Below are 14923 nucleotides of genomic sequence, written 5' to 3'. Positions count from 1 at the left end.
TATAGCCGGTAGTTGACCTGTTAGGTGACAATATGCAGATTTTTAGAATTTACATTTTTGTTTTCCTAAAGCCTGAATTTGTTCAATCAAAAAGCTTGCTTTCGAACTAGGTACCAGTACTTTCTTTAGCAGCTTTTTTATTTTGGTAAGTTGCTTTTCAATTCCTTGTTCTTCTCGTTTTGTTTCTGTAAACTGCAGAGCTTGCTTTTTAAATTACATATTGTCTGTCTTAGTTTTCCAATAAGCTGATTTTGTTTCGAAATTTTCATGGTAAATTTTTTACGTTGTAATTTAATGGCTTTGGGAATTATTTTACTTTCAATTGAGCATTGTGTGGCTACAGATTTTTTATGTGCTTCATAGATTTCTTCAATTGAAACATTTGCTTCATTGAAAGCTGATGTACTTGGTTCAATGTTGGGTTTATTTTTCTTAGCAGGATGGATGTTATTTACCGCTTCTGTTACTCTTCTTTTGTTACTCCTACTTATGTTTGAAACATTTTGTTTATGTTTTGGGAAATCATCAAATACGGATGGTACCACATTAGGAAGCAAACGTTTTAATGTTGTGCTAATGCTAAAATCAGCTTCTTTAAAATGTCTGCTGCAGATACGTGATGCTTTGCTTGGCGTCCAAAGAGTCCCTGGTTTGTCCCCTTGGCGAGAAATGGCTAGACACCACTCCATTTTTAGTCGTTCATCTTGTGGAAAATGATGAAACGAAAAACCACATCCTTTAGTCTGGTTCGATTTGCACAATGGCACACAGCAGTAAACCATTTTAATCACACAAATTACAGATAACTTCCTAATTTAATGACTTCTAATTCAAAATATAGGCTATTTACACACACTAAACTACTATAGCGTTTATTATTAGGCCTACTATACCCCATACAGCAGATTAATCAGTAGGCCTATAGAAATTATTTCACCAGTTGCTTACGCTCGTAAGCAACGATTTCACCACTGCAAGAAAAAAATCGCGCAATAATTATACTTCTCGTGCATTGTGATTGCAGTTTCCTATCAGTCGGTTAAAACGTTCATATCGTATTTAAAAAAAAGGGGGGGGAATTTAGGCCTACTTTCAAATGCTTAATTATGAAAAGGAAATTAAAGATAATGCAGTACCTTAATTTCCCGCATAATAATAATAATAATAATAATAATAATAATAATAATAATAATAATAATAATAATAATATGTATGTAAAATGTGTCAACTGTTATTTCCGGAAATGTTTGGTGTATGAATTTCAGCACAGAGAAGACAGTCCCTCAGTTTATATGTAATATCAAGAACAATAGTCTTTTGTTGTAATATAATTGAGACAGAGAAGTTTGGAAACTACGTCTATTATCCATGAAATGTTATACGAAGCATTTAATAAGCAACGATGAGTCCTTTAAGTATATTCTGCTACGAATATCTAGATCCGAACAGCGCTCCGAGCGGTGGAATCGGCGTTACACTGGAACCAGCGGGCTGTATGTCAAGCGCTATGCGCCTGCTTGTATTTGAGATTCCAGTTCAAATTATATTAATTGAGGCGTTCAGAAGTCAACATGATTAACTCCTTTTCCAAAGATTTTGAGCTATTCAAGGTTAAAGTTGAATACACACAATTAAATCCGTGTTGTAGTCAAGAATAATATTGCATTCTGTGAGCTTTTTACTGAACTATGGAGTTAATCACTTTGACCACTGAAAATATGGTCAATTTAATACATTGCCAACTTAGAAACTCTGAAATAACCAAAAGTGGAGTTAATCATAACGCCTCAATTATTGGAGAGAAATTTACAACAGTAGAAAAATAGAATGACACTGACTATGGATGAAACAACAGCTCACAATTACATTCAGTATACTATTGAAAGGGCCGGAATGGTTCTTTTGTCTATGAAAATTGAAAAACTATTGGATTTATAAGAGAAATCTAAAGAAAGACAAAGAAATTTAATGAATCTTTGTTGGCAACACTGCTTTGTTTACAGATTTTTTACCGGCATTGATGGTGTTATATGAGATGCGATACAGAAGTGTAAAAAATTGTTTACTTTATACTGAAGAAAGACTTTTCAGTAGTATTTTAATGTGATCTGCTCAGTAAGTTAATTTACAGAAATAATGATATGACCGGCCACATATTATAATTATTATTGTGAATATAGTGAATGTGTTCGGGATGCCATGTTCTCACAGGTCGTTCAACATGGTTTCAATCTCACTCCCGGTGAATACGAATTTTAATTTATAATACATTATAAAGTGTAATAGTCTAGCCTAGTTAGTAATCAATCGACTTTACACAACATGTAACTAAGTTTAGAGAATACATATTGTCGATCAGTTACCTAAAGGCCTATACAGAAACTAACCTAGTCTATGGAACTAGTCTGAAGGCTAGTCCACTTGAAATAAGCCTATAGTGCCTCACTTTGAAAAAAAAATTACTGGAATATCTTACTTATGGCTTGTAAGGAACCCGGAGGTTCATTGCCGCCCTCATAAGCCCGCCATCAGTCCCTATCCTGAGCAAGATTAATCCAATCTCTACAATCATATCCACCTCCCTCAAATCCATAGTTTTTAATGGAATATTATGATGTGAAAAACTATAAGTTCATATTCGGTAATTTTAAAGATACGAGTCCACACCTGTGGAGTAACGGTCAGCGCGTCTGGCTGCGAAACCAGGTGGCCCGGGTTCGATTCCCGGTCGGGACAAGTTACTTGGTTGAGGTTTTTTCCGGGGTTTTCCCTCAACCCAATATGAGCAAATGCTGGGTAACTTTCGGTGCTGGACCCCGGACTCATTTCACCGGCATTATCACCTTCATCTCATAACCTAAGCTGTTGATAAAGCGTCGCAAAATAACCTACTAAAATAAATAAATAAAGATACGATGGGAAGGTATGATCTTATATCACTTAAATAATCCCCTCAACTAACCCGTTACATACGTAGGGTACCAGAAGTAAAAAAATTAAAAGGACATTTTTTCTGAAAAAGCAGGATTTTCCAAAAAAAAAAAAAAAAAAAGACATAAAAATGTGATATTGTAATAATTCTGATAAGAATGTAAATTGTTGAACTTGGTTTGCATTAGAACTGATGCAAGACACCTAGTAATCATCATCATCCAAACCAGTATAAAACTCAAGGCCCATTACGGTCTCAGTGAGTCATTCTCCGTCTTTCCATTGCACGTGGTACTTGTTTATAAACTGAGAGACTGGTTGTAATTGAAGTTCTTGCATGATATCCTCATTTCTTTTGCTGTCCAAGCAATTATATCATATTAGTACCGTAATAATATATATTATAAATTAACCTTTTTTTAATTAGTTGGTTCCTGTTACTTCTGTGATGACCCAATTTCATTAAGCAATGAATGTTGCTTGCCATCCAGTAAATAAATGTGAAAGTCCATACAAGAGAGATGTCTAAATTGTACTTCACAAACACAATTCCTCTGATGAATTCTACACAAAGACGGTTAATCTCCTTGGTCCACTGAGAAATGATGAGAGAAAATATCCTCTCCACATGTGCATTGTGGCTTGGTATTGCAAAGTAAAAATTGCAGATCTGAAGAAGTTGGGAGCTTAACTCAGGGTTTGAATGCTTCAAGAAGTTAGCCCATTGTCTGTCTAAGGAATATTTACCATATACTCTTCATCAGTTAGGTTAACTGCATACTGTTTGAGGGTTGCAGAACTGGTCAAACAGTTTAGAATCTTGAATCGTGAAAATTTGTATTTTATTGTTCAGTAGCATTAAAAGCAGGACAGTGTACGATTTTCTACAATGCCTGGCTAGACGCAGGATACACACCTAAAAAGGAGGACATGTCAGGCGAAATCTGGACATCTGGTAATCCTATACATACGTTCTTTATGGGTAAATGAGAGGTTAGCTAAATGATATTAAGCCAAAGTATGTAACAAGGTTGGTGGGTTAGTTGAAGGGATTATTTAAGTGATATGACATATCTTATATGGCAAAAGACCTATTGGAAAACCTAGGAAAAAATGGAAGGACTCAATCAAAGAAGATTGTCAGCAGCTACTAAAGTGTAGGAATTGGGAAGTGAGAGCCCGGGATAGAGAAGATTGGAGGCAGAGAATCAAGAAGGCCAGGCCCGTTTTGGGCTGTAGCGCCAATGATGATGATGATGACGACATCATATCTTTCCATCGTATCATTAAAATGACCAATATGCTCTCAAAAGTCACGGAAAACAAAAGAAAAAAGAAATAGGCTAACTTAAGGCCAATTCACCCGGGGATAGTTTATAGGAATGAAGTGCTTGGAGCAAGTCGACTTTCCTTCAAGGCTCTGTGATATGGTCGAGACAGTCAAGTTGTGACTTGGCGGTCAAGCAGAATTTGAGTTGACGACCCGTCAACTTTTGTGTCCACTTTCCCATCACGTGACCAACTTGACTCCACTTTCCGCATGTGAATGCGAACTTGTAGCAACTTTGCAAGTAGAAAGTTTGTAGTTTTAGGCCTATTGTCGAAGTAAATTAATAATTATTAATAATGAGCGCCCCTAAGTGGAATTCCAACGATATCATAAAGTTTTTGGAAGTGTATGAGAAGTATGAACTTGTATGGAATATACGTGACAAAAAATACCTCAATAAAAACAAGCGGGAATTATTATTCCAGAAACTAGTCAGTGAACTCATGGAACAAGGTTTCGAAAACATAGACGTAGAAGTGATTCGAAAAAAGTTAAAAACCCTTAAAACAGGACTCATTCTGAGATGTTTCCTGTATTCTGCAGGACCTTCTTGAGCTAATTCTTCTAACAAGGTATTAGATGCACTGTGCATAATTCTTCTACGAATCCATTTCTTAACCCATGTTCTCTTTTCCTTTTTTTCCAGAATATTTTGTAATTCATACAATAACAAGGCTCCAGTTAGCTGCACAATTGCTTTAATAGGCTATGTGCTAGTGGCATCTTCAGTTTCACCAAGTTAAAAATGCTAGTTCACTATTGATTTTTATTAACTATAACAGAATAGAAGAATTCAAACACCACTACGAATACAACATTCAGCGCGTGCTTTTTTTCAAGCATGGTTTCAAGTTTAATGTCTCCGTGTGATCACAAATATAGCATCAAGGTTAGAGACTTCAAGCACTTGACTCCTGTAAACTATCCCGTGTGACTCGGGTTTTACGGTAGTTTAACCAAACAAACTAGATTGTAATTGACTGTCTACTTTAAATGAAACTTACCACTCACACATCACATGAATAAAAGAGCTATACGTTTGGAATTATTTTGTTAAATTGAATACAAGAATAATGCAAGTGAATGTCAGTTCTGTTACCCAGGCTAGCGAATCTTGCTCAGTTGTGTTCAGAGAGCTTTGTATGTAGTTTCTGTACCTCAAATAAACTGCTGTGAACGCGGATGATATGTCCGTAGTGCCTGCCTTTATTCCGTAAAAAAAAACTGCACCAGCAATTTTCAGAAAAGCTTTTGATGAGGCTGTATTTTCAGTCCAAAGAAATGACAATGAGAATGTGCGAACTGAGTAATTTTGCTAAAAGATTTGGCAGATTTGTTAAACTGCGTTTGCTGCACTACATCACCCAATATGAGGTCAATTTTCAACAACTAGGCTTGAAATTTCTTCAAAATTTGAGGAAATAATGATAGGCCTACTGTACATTGTATTTCCGATGCTTGAAAAGGTAGAGGTACCATTCGTGGGGCACTTCTAGAATAAACAGTTAGGCCTCTAATAATCCTATTGCTATGTGATCTACAAATGTGTTCTTTTATTCTGCATGGTATACAATGTTGTCACATCTTCCAGCACCCATTTAGTTTATCTTCATCCTCCAGTTGTTCCTGTTCTCTCACTCTCCCTCTGTTTATACTTTATCATCATTTCGTCAATTCCTTGTAATCAAGTAAGTTTTGGCGTGCCTCGTTCCATCTTCTTGGTGGATACCATTTTGTAACATCTTTTGGTCAATGTAGAGTATCCACTGCCCACTGAGCGTTGAGCGACTTCTGCCGATTTTGGAATAGACACCGACGCAGGTTAGGCTAGGTTAGTTTAGGCTTTTATTATCCCATCAAGATGAAGGTGAAAGCAATTGAGTGTGATTTTTTGCTTTCTATGTTGGCAGTTCAAGTGCGTCGGTGTCTATTCCAAAATCGGCGGAAGTCGCTCAACGCTCATTTCACCTGAATATTTCACACTTTTATCACTGCCAATGTTGCGCTACAAACCAATTTTCGCAAATCTAATGTAAAAGACTGCCTACACAAGCAACAAGTTATACTCAACGTTTAGGATTAGTGTAAAACTGGCTTAAGTCTCCTATAGTGGGCGGGACATAAGTAACAATCACCCTTCTTTTGGTAACCTGCCTTCCCTCTTTACATGTCTATACCATTTCAGTTGTTTTGTTTTAATATCTTCCAAAAGGGACCTAGGTCTAGTTACGTTCTGTTTTTAATTGTTGATATTCTTAATTTTATCCTTCCCAGAAATCCTAGCTGACCATCGCCAAAATCTATTTCTGTTGAGTTTAATTTTTCTATATTTCTTGCTTTTAAATTTCATATAGACTATAAATAAATTGTACTTTTAATTATTATTGAATGATAAATATGAGTCTTTGTTTTAGAAGTCATAACCTGACCTCTTTGACAAACTCTTGAGGAAATAGATCTCGCAGTGAGCATTATTTTTCATGAAACAACCCATGTTCTCTGACTCGTCATTTAGGAACTATGTGACATTGAAAAAAAGATGGATTTTAGTGATAAGCTTATTTACAGTAAATTAAGTGAATTATTCTTTTTTTAAGTGTCCTTGCGGGCAGGTTAAAGAAAATTTTAAAAGTGTCTATCCTGAGTCTGATTACATTCTTTACACCAGTGGTACCATATTCTATCTTTTTTGCTAGCATACCCCTGAAATAACATTTTTTTACCTTTGTATCCCTAAACTGCATTGCAATTAGGCTATATATTAAAAAAACACAATAGTATGATTGATATTGTATGCAAAACAAATTATTATTATTATTATTATTATTATCATCATCATCATCATCATCATCATCATCATACAATAGTTATTGGTGCAATAATAATAAAATAGTATTGAATTATGTAAAATGTTATTGAAGATAAAAAAAAAACAAGAGTTGGTATTGTAAAAGAAAATATGTAAACTGCAATAATTATCAACAAGTACTTACTTACTTACATATTGGCATTTAAGGAACCCGGAGGTTCATTGCCACCCTCACATAAGCCCGCCATTGATCCCTATCCTGAGCAAGATTAATCCAGTCTCTACCATCATATCCCACCTCCCTCAAATCCATTTTAATATTATCTTCCCATCTACATCTCGGCCTCCTCAAAGGTCTTTTTTCCTGCCGGCCTCCCAACTTACACTATATTCATTTCTGGATTCGCACATATGTGCTTATTTGAAGGATTCGTAACAAGCTGTTTTTTACGGTGATGGGTTGTTATCAACAAGTACCGTATAATAAAATAAATGTTAACATTTTTACATTCGTAGTCAGTGGGATGCGATCCTTTGAAAAGGTGGAGAAATTGAAATATCTTGGAGCAACAGTAACAAATAAAAATGACACTTGAGAGGAAATTAAACGCAGAATGAATATGGGAAATGCCTATTATTATTCAGTAGAAAAGCTTTTGTCATCTAGTCTGCTTTCAAAAAATTTTAGAATTTAGAATTTATGAAACAGTTATATTAATGGTTGTTCTGTATGGTTGTGAAACTTAAACTCTCTCTTTGAAAGAGGAATAGAGGTTAAGGGTTTTCGAGAAGCGCCTTATGCTTGGGAAAATATTTGGGGCTAACAGGGATAAAGTTACAGGAGAATGGAGAAAGTACATAGCCTAACGCAGAACTGCACGCATTGTATTTGTCACCTGACATAATTAGGAATATTAAATCCAGACATTTGAGATGGGCAGGGCATGTAACACATACGGGTGAATTCAGAAATGCATATAGAGTGTTAGTTGGGAGACCTAAGGGTAAAAGACCTTTGGTGAGGCTGAGACGTATATGGGAGGATAATATTAAAATGAATTTGAGGGAAATGGTGTATGATGGTAGAGACTGGATTAATCTTGCTCAGGATAGGGATTGATGACGGGCTTATGTGAGGGCGGCAATGAACCTCCAGGATATCTAAAAGCCATTTGTAAGTAAGTAAGTCAGTGGGATCTGTACTTGCATCGTGCATTACAGGCGCTATGTTTGGTTCGAGTTTGTCGAGTGTGATCCATTCAGATTTTAACTGCATAAGGATTTGAGCATATGTATTACAATTAGTTTTTCATATAGAATAAGGCGAATTTTATAATATCTTGGTTGCCTCTCTCATGTTCGGACATTGCAGGACACTAATGTCTAGGTACCCCTTGAGACAACCCCACATACCCCAGGAGGTATGCATACCATAGATTGAATAGGCCTAACAGTACTTTCATCATAGCAGTGTGATTGTCAGATTCTATGAAAATTTCAGGTCTTGTCACAAGCAAAGGTTTACAGTAAAGGAATTGTTGGTAATCATTTGCTAGGGCTGTCATTTTGCTGCCCCATTTGAATGGAGCAACTTACCTTGAGATCCTTTGGAACATGCTTCCGCTGCCGTAGAAGTATGTACCCCTCGCAGTGTGCACAGACATGTGGTTCCAGCATGATGTGTCCCGCTGCCCTTCAACCTGGTTGCATAATACCTATAAGGAGCAATGGCTAGGGAGGGTGGTACCTTTTGCATGGTCATTGCGAACATCTAACTTAGCGCCCCTAGATATTTTTTTTTTCTTTTGAGGCATGTGAAGAATGTCGTGTACACCACACCAGTTGACACCAAAGAGAAACTGATGTGCGATTTGCTGCTTTTGATAAAATTCGACACCGACCATTGACAGTCACTACTACAATGGTGTAGGCCTAATGAATGTAATCAGGTTGAGGGTAGATACTTTGAGCACCTTCTGTAACCTGTCTGTAAGGGTACTTGTAAATAAGTAAATAATTCATTTTGTAATAAAGTCACTGTAACCTGTCTTTTCTTTGATGTCGCATAGCTCCTAAACATCACATCAGATAACATGGGTTGTTTCACGAAACATTATCCTCATTGCTAAATTTAAAACATCTCAGAGTTTGTTGCAGAGGCCCTGACTGGCTTTGTGTAATATCACATGTTTCTAGAATAGATAATAATCGACAAGTATTAATATCAACTTTTGGAGAGAATGAACGAGTTTCATTGTGATACAACTGGAAGATCACTATAGACAATAAGTAGGTACTTCTCTTTGTATTCTGCTTATACAACAACTTTTTCTTCAGTCTTACCAACATAACCTAGCATTAGGTTAGTTAAGGCCTTTCTTATGCTTTACATATAGTACTCAGAATTGTCTAGCGCTGGGAAAGGCTTGTGATTTTTTTAGTATTATCAGTATTGGTGGAATGGCGGATATAAACTATGTTTATTTCGTTATTATTTGTTCTGTTTTACTATTTATTCTATTAGTACAAATTATGCATATTTCACATAGTATTGTAGGCATGTTTGCTAGTTTCTCCTTTTTTTTTTACTTTGTTTATATTATTTTTATTTGGAGGTCTTCATAAGTATGTTAAAAATCAGTCATTCATATTCATGATCTCCATTTTAGGTTTCTTGATTGCTGCTATCCTGTGAAGGTCTATTACAACACACATTTTCTACTTCCTTTCTTCTATTGTCGACTAGAGGACTCTGTGGTGTCCTGAAACTTCTGGAGATATCTTTGCATCCTCAACTATGACATTGGTCTAAAGACATGTCTCCAAAAGAATTGAACTTGAAGAGGTGAGTAACGGGTGCCTGGTAATTCTGTGTAAATTCTTTCACTTACTATAAATGTAACACGAGCCACTTAGATTTACTGCACTTTTGAAAGAAGCCATGCTTATAAATTCACCATCTTGAGCTGGATTTGAACACATGGCACTTGGATCCACAATCAGGCTTGGTAACTTCTAGGACTAACTTCATATGCTGACTTTCTAGATAATTGAACACATTTGGGCAATTCCACAGGAGTGTTCGATGCCTATGACGTTAATCAATCAATCAATCAATCAATCAATCAATCAATCAATCAATCAATCAATCAATCTTCTTAATGTATCCAATTGTTTGCTGACAACAAAAAGTCAACTAGAGTCCACTGTAGTCTATTCAGTTTTTGTTTTTCACGAGAAATGAGGGGTATTTAGATCGGTGTTCATTATAGATGTCAGAGTAACCAGAGTTGGGGTGTAGTCAATATATACTGCAGGGTTGTGTCTTCTGCAACTGGTACTGATGATTTTAATTTACTTCTTTTGTGGTTTATGGATGGATAGTATAGAAGAATGTGTTCCATATCTCCATCATGATTATTACACCACAGACAAGTAGTATTATCGAAATGTGAAATCAGTGTAGGTACAATTGTGTGATAATGTGACCTGTTCAGGCTCTTGTTAAAAATGTTTGAACATGTCTGGGCAAGTTTTTGTACATTTCCAGGTCATTTAACGAGGCAGCAAGGGATGGTGCTATGAATAGGTCTGAGTTGTATTGGCGTGAGAGGTGACAAGATATTCAAAATTACCTGAAACATACAATATGGTGGCAATGGGAAGGAGAATGGTCTGCACAAGAGGGAAATAAATTACGTAGAATAAAGAATACTGGTCTTGTTTGGTATTCGTCAACAAGAACGTCACGACACGAAGAGGTTCAACTCACCCGGTTGAGGATTGGCCACTGTCATCTGACACATGGCCATCTCCTACATGGCGAGCCTCAGCTGGAATGTGATATATGCCATGTTCCACTTACAGTGGAACATTTTTTATTGCATTGTAGAAAATATGACTGTGTCCGTCGATAATATGGAATTCGGCCGACTCTACGTGACGCTCTTGGAAACGATTTTAATTGTACAAATTCAGTTCTGAGACTTGACAGGGTGATTTAGTTTTTTACTGACCTGTTTTACTTATCCTCCGGACCCTTTACATCTGGAAGTTCCATTTTAGTATATGTTTTTAACAATCTTGACATTTGGACCTTTTACATCCGAGCATTTTAGAAATGCACCAGATAATTTATTCCTGGTGGCATTTGTTTTATTATTTTATTGTTTCTTTTTAAATACCAGCTAAGGTCTGTGAACTGCTCACTTTTATGATTTTTATGCATCACCTTGTTGAAACTGCATTTGTTTACCTCATTTTAACCGTGACAACGTTTTTTAGTTCTTTTAAGCATTCTGGTTATTTTATTGTGTTTGTGTTTTGTGAAGGATTTTAGATAAGGGCGCAAATAGCCATAGTAACTGACGCGCCCTTTTTAAACCCCACTAAGTAATTAACTCCAGGTCATTTGGTTTCTTTTGTACAGACTAAAATTTTTACTTTGTTAGAAGGGAGCCAATTGTTGATCCATAGGTTTATAAAATGAGACTTTACTGAAGCAAAAGCACTGGATAGAGATATCACTTGAAGAGGTCTTGGTTGCAAATGAAGGGTACACGGGAATAACGAACAATGTCCATCAAAAATCGAAATTGAGTTGATAGTGCCATCTGATAGTAGAAGGGGAGTACTTTCATTTGGCTGCATTGGTATTATGTAAGAACGAAAATTGTCCTCAGTATTCTGCGTTAAAGTTTCTGTATACTTTGGAAGAATGAACAATGTCACATCCATCCCAAGAAAGAACGAACAATGTCCATTTTAAACACAGAAACTAATGCAGACAGCTTTTACAAATTTGATCTTAGAGTCATAGCACATTGCTGGTTAGTTTTTTTTTTTACATATGCCAATACAATCTGTATTATACAATAATAATATTATTAAATGACTGAATGATGTTTAGCTGTTATTCCATGTGACAATAAATTCCATTAATTTTCATTAGAACTACTTGTGAGCATAATACAAACAGCTGTACTATTCCAGTGTTCAGATGTCTGTGGTAGGGTATTGATTATTTCCTTTATTATACTTTTATGGTACATATTGTAGTGTTTGTAGTTAGTGCAATTTATTTTTATAATGTCTGACGTTAGAGAAAATTAATTATCCGGACCCATTCCATGTTCTGTAAATTCAAGGAAGAGAAAATTTACAGGACGTGTTACAGATGCATAAAAAATTCGTCCTATTAGTTATATTATGGGAGAAGACTGTAAATATTCTCGTTTTCCGTGTTTTCAGAAAATAAGCCAAAGTGAAAGAAGCGATCTTATTAAACATTTCAATGAATTAGCATCATATGACACTCAAAATGCTCACCTTTCAGGACTAATTTCAGTACTTCCTGTGCAAAGAAGAAGATCCAGAAAAACACAAGCCGAAGCTGATTTTCGTAATTTTTCTTATATATATATAAAATGCGAATAAACAAAGATGGTCAAAATACTGATGTTCCCGTTTATAAAGCAATTGCTCTACATGGAGTAACAGGCAGACGTTTAGTCACTTTGAAAACGTCATTGACTACTACTGGAAAAGCCCATACAGAAACAAGAGTTAAACATGGAAACAGGGCTCACCAAATGAAAGGAGAGATTTTATCTAAAATTTGTCAGCACATTCAGTCACTTAGAGGTCAGAAAGTCCACTAATCTCGTCACGATAGCCGAAGGTAGTATCTTCCAGAGGACTTCAATATTTCTAAGCTGCTTAAGTTACACTTAGAAAAATTTCTTGCGAACCCTGTGTCTTACGAGCAATACAGAGTAATTTTTGTCACTAAATACAACATTAGCTGACATTTCACACATTAAATCAGAAATTTCCAATGAAAAAGATGCAAGTAAATTAGATAATTTTGAGAAGGAGAAACAAAATTTGATTTGAAAGAATGAATTGCACAAGAGAAAAGGACATAAATTCTATGAAGTAAAACAGGCTGCACGTCTAAAATCCAGGAAGTCAGAGTATAAAGAAGCTATCTGCATGGATTTCCAAAAGAATTACCAGTTCCAAACTTTTCAACTATTGAGGGCTATTATCGTCGACAGCTGCCCTTTTATTCTTGTAACATACATACGCTGTCAACAGGAAGACATGTATGACCAAAATATTTAAAGTAAAGGCTCTGAGGAAGTTTGCTCTATGTTATACACCACTGTATGAATATTGTACCAAGCTGCGTTGGTGAACTCCGTATCTTCTACGATTCTTGTTCCGGACAAAATAGGAACTTTACGGTATTTAGATTTTGTCGTTATGTAGTACATATTAAGAAGAGGTTTGATGCTCAGTGGATCACATTTCCCACTCGAGGTCACTCGTACATGGAATGTGACAAAAACATGGGACTTGTCAATCAGAGAGCAAGGTGTGAAGTACCCGATGACAGAAGGCAAGAGATTGCGAATTCTAGGAGGAAACCAAACCATTCATCATTGTAAACTGTAAACAGCTACAAGGCAATGTACAAGGAATTACAAATTTTGAAAAATGTTTGTTCTCCAACTGCTAGAGAATATTTCAGTCTTTCTCCCACCAATGACGAGTCACAAGAAGTCAATAACAGTGAATGAGACGATTTTATAGTTCAATCTATTCATTCACAATGGAAAATTCAGTGCAATTAGATTAGTTTGTAGATTTGTTTTTCAATAATTGTTTGGAACAATGAACACTCAAAGATAAAAATATTTATAATGGGTCAACAATATTTATAACCTTTAAAAAGGATACCCTACACGAAAGTAAACATGTGCTACATTGTTTGAAAATATTATGCCTGATTCTATTCCCAACAAATATTCAATTAAATTGTGACATTGTTCGTTCTTCCCGTTTATAAAACATAGCAAAGTAGACTTTTTGCAGTTTTGCATTGTTGTAATTCATGAAATCAAAACAATATTTTGTCACATATTTGCTTTATAATGGTACATTCTTGTGTGATAAAAAATAACAGTAAGTTAACAATAAACTATACATTTCAAGTCCTCAAACTTTAAATTTCATTTATCTCAAAATTATTCTGAATGGACATTATTCGTTATTCCCGTGTACCCTTCAAATATGATGCCTGTTTTGCAATATTATCGACTTTCTCGTTTTCAGGTATACCACAATGACTAGGTATCCCTTGAAATGTTATTTCCTTTTGGAAATTTTATTTCTCATTTACCCACTCTTTCCTTTTATTTGCTACCTTATCTTACTTCCTTTTATCTCATTTTAGCCCTTTCTTCTCTTCAGCTTATGGACGAACTGTACCTACAAGATATTCAGAGAGTGTATTCTCGATATGGCCAAGCTGGTTTAAAACCAAGGACATACACAGCAGCTACACAGCTACGCAGTGATGACAGTGAATAGAATATAAGGTGAGTACCAAAATGACGCATTATGTATATATTTGTGATTAATATTTGTTGTATCTGCAAAGACAATATCCATTTCCTTACATTGCTGCTTGTGAGACTTAAGCCCTCCACAATCCCCTATTATACTTTCGCCATAACCCTTTTATACAGAGGAGTCATGTTTTGTTGTGTTGTGCCGTGCTGCTCATTTAGTTACCACGTGGAGATTGCATAATGGTGAGATATTCGGTGCTTGAAAACATCTGCCCATCGAGCAACCTGTGGTCAGGAGGAATAAGGTCTTAAGTAAAAATTTTATAATTTTCAGGAGAGCAGTAGAAAGATTGAAATTGGTGTCAATTATAGAGTTTTTTTAATTAAGAGGTTTTTCCTGGATATTATTTGTTTATATTTCTTCTAAAATAGGTAATGTTGCTCATTTAACAATTTTCTTGATTATTTCTAAAAATAGCCGCATTTAAGCCCTTT

The 14923-nt window shown here is 35.6% G+C and overlaps 1 protein-coding gene across 3 annotated transcripts in view; it reads left to right on the top strand.

Moving 5' to 3' along the window:
- Positions 1-1989: 1989 nt before the first annotated feature.
- Positions 1990-14923, top strand: part of LOC138701723 (piggyBac transposable element-derived protein 4-like) — a 35344-nt gene continuing 22410 nt past the window's right edge. The window contains exons 1-3 of one of the 3 annotated variants that reach the window (XM_069828924.1): positions 1990-2115; positions 9740-9915; positions 14328-14455. The gene's annotated coding sequence lies outside the window, so the exon portion shown is untranslated. The other 2 variants (XM_069828925.1, XM_069828926.1) reach the window with 2 other exon arrangements.

The sequence above is a fragment of the Periplaneta americana genome, chromosome 6 (genome assembly GCF_040183065.1).
Source record: "Periplaneta americana isolate PAMFEO1 chromosome 6, P.americana_PAMFEO1_priV1, whole genome shotgun sequence".
NCBI lineage: Eukaryota > Metazoa > Arthropoda > Insecta > Blattodea > Blattidae > Periplaneta > Periplaneta americana.
Note: the sequence above shows the minus strand (reverse complement) of the source record. Positions and strands in the feature narration are given on the sequence as shown.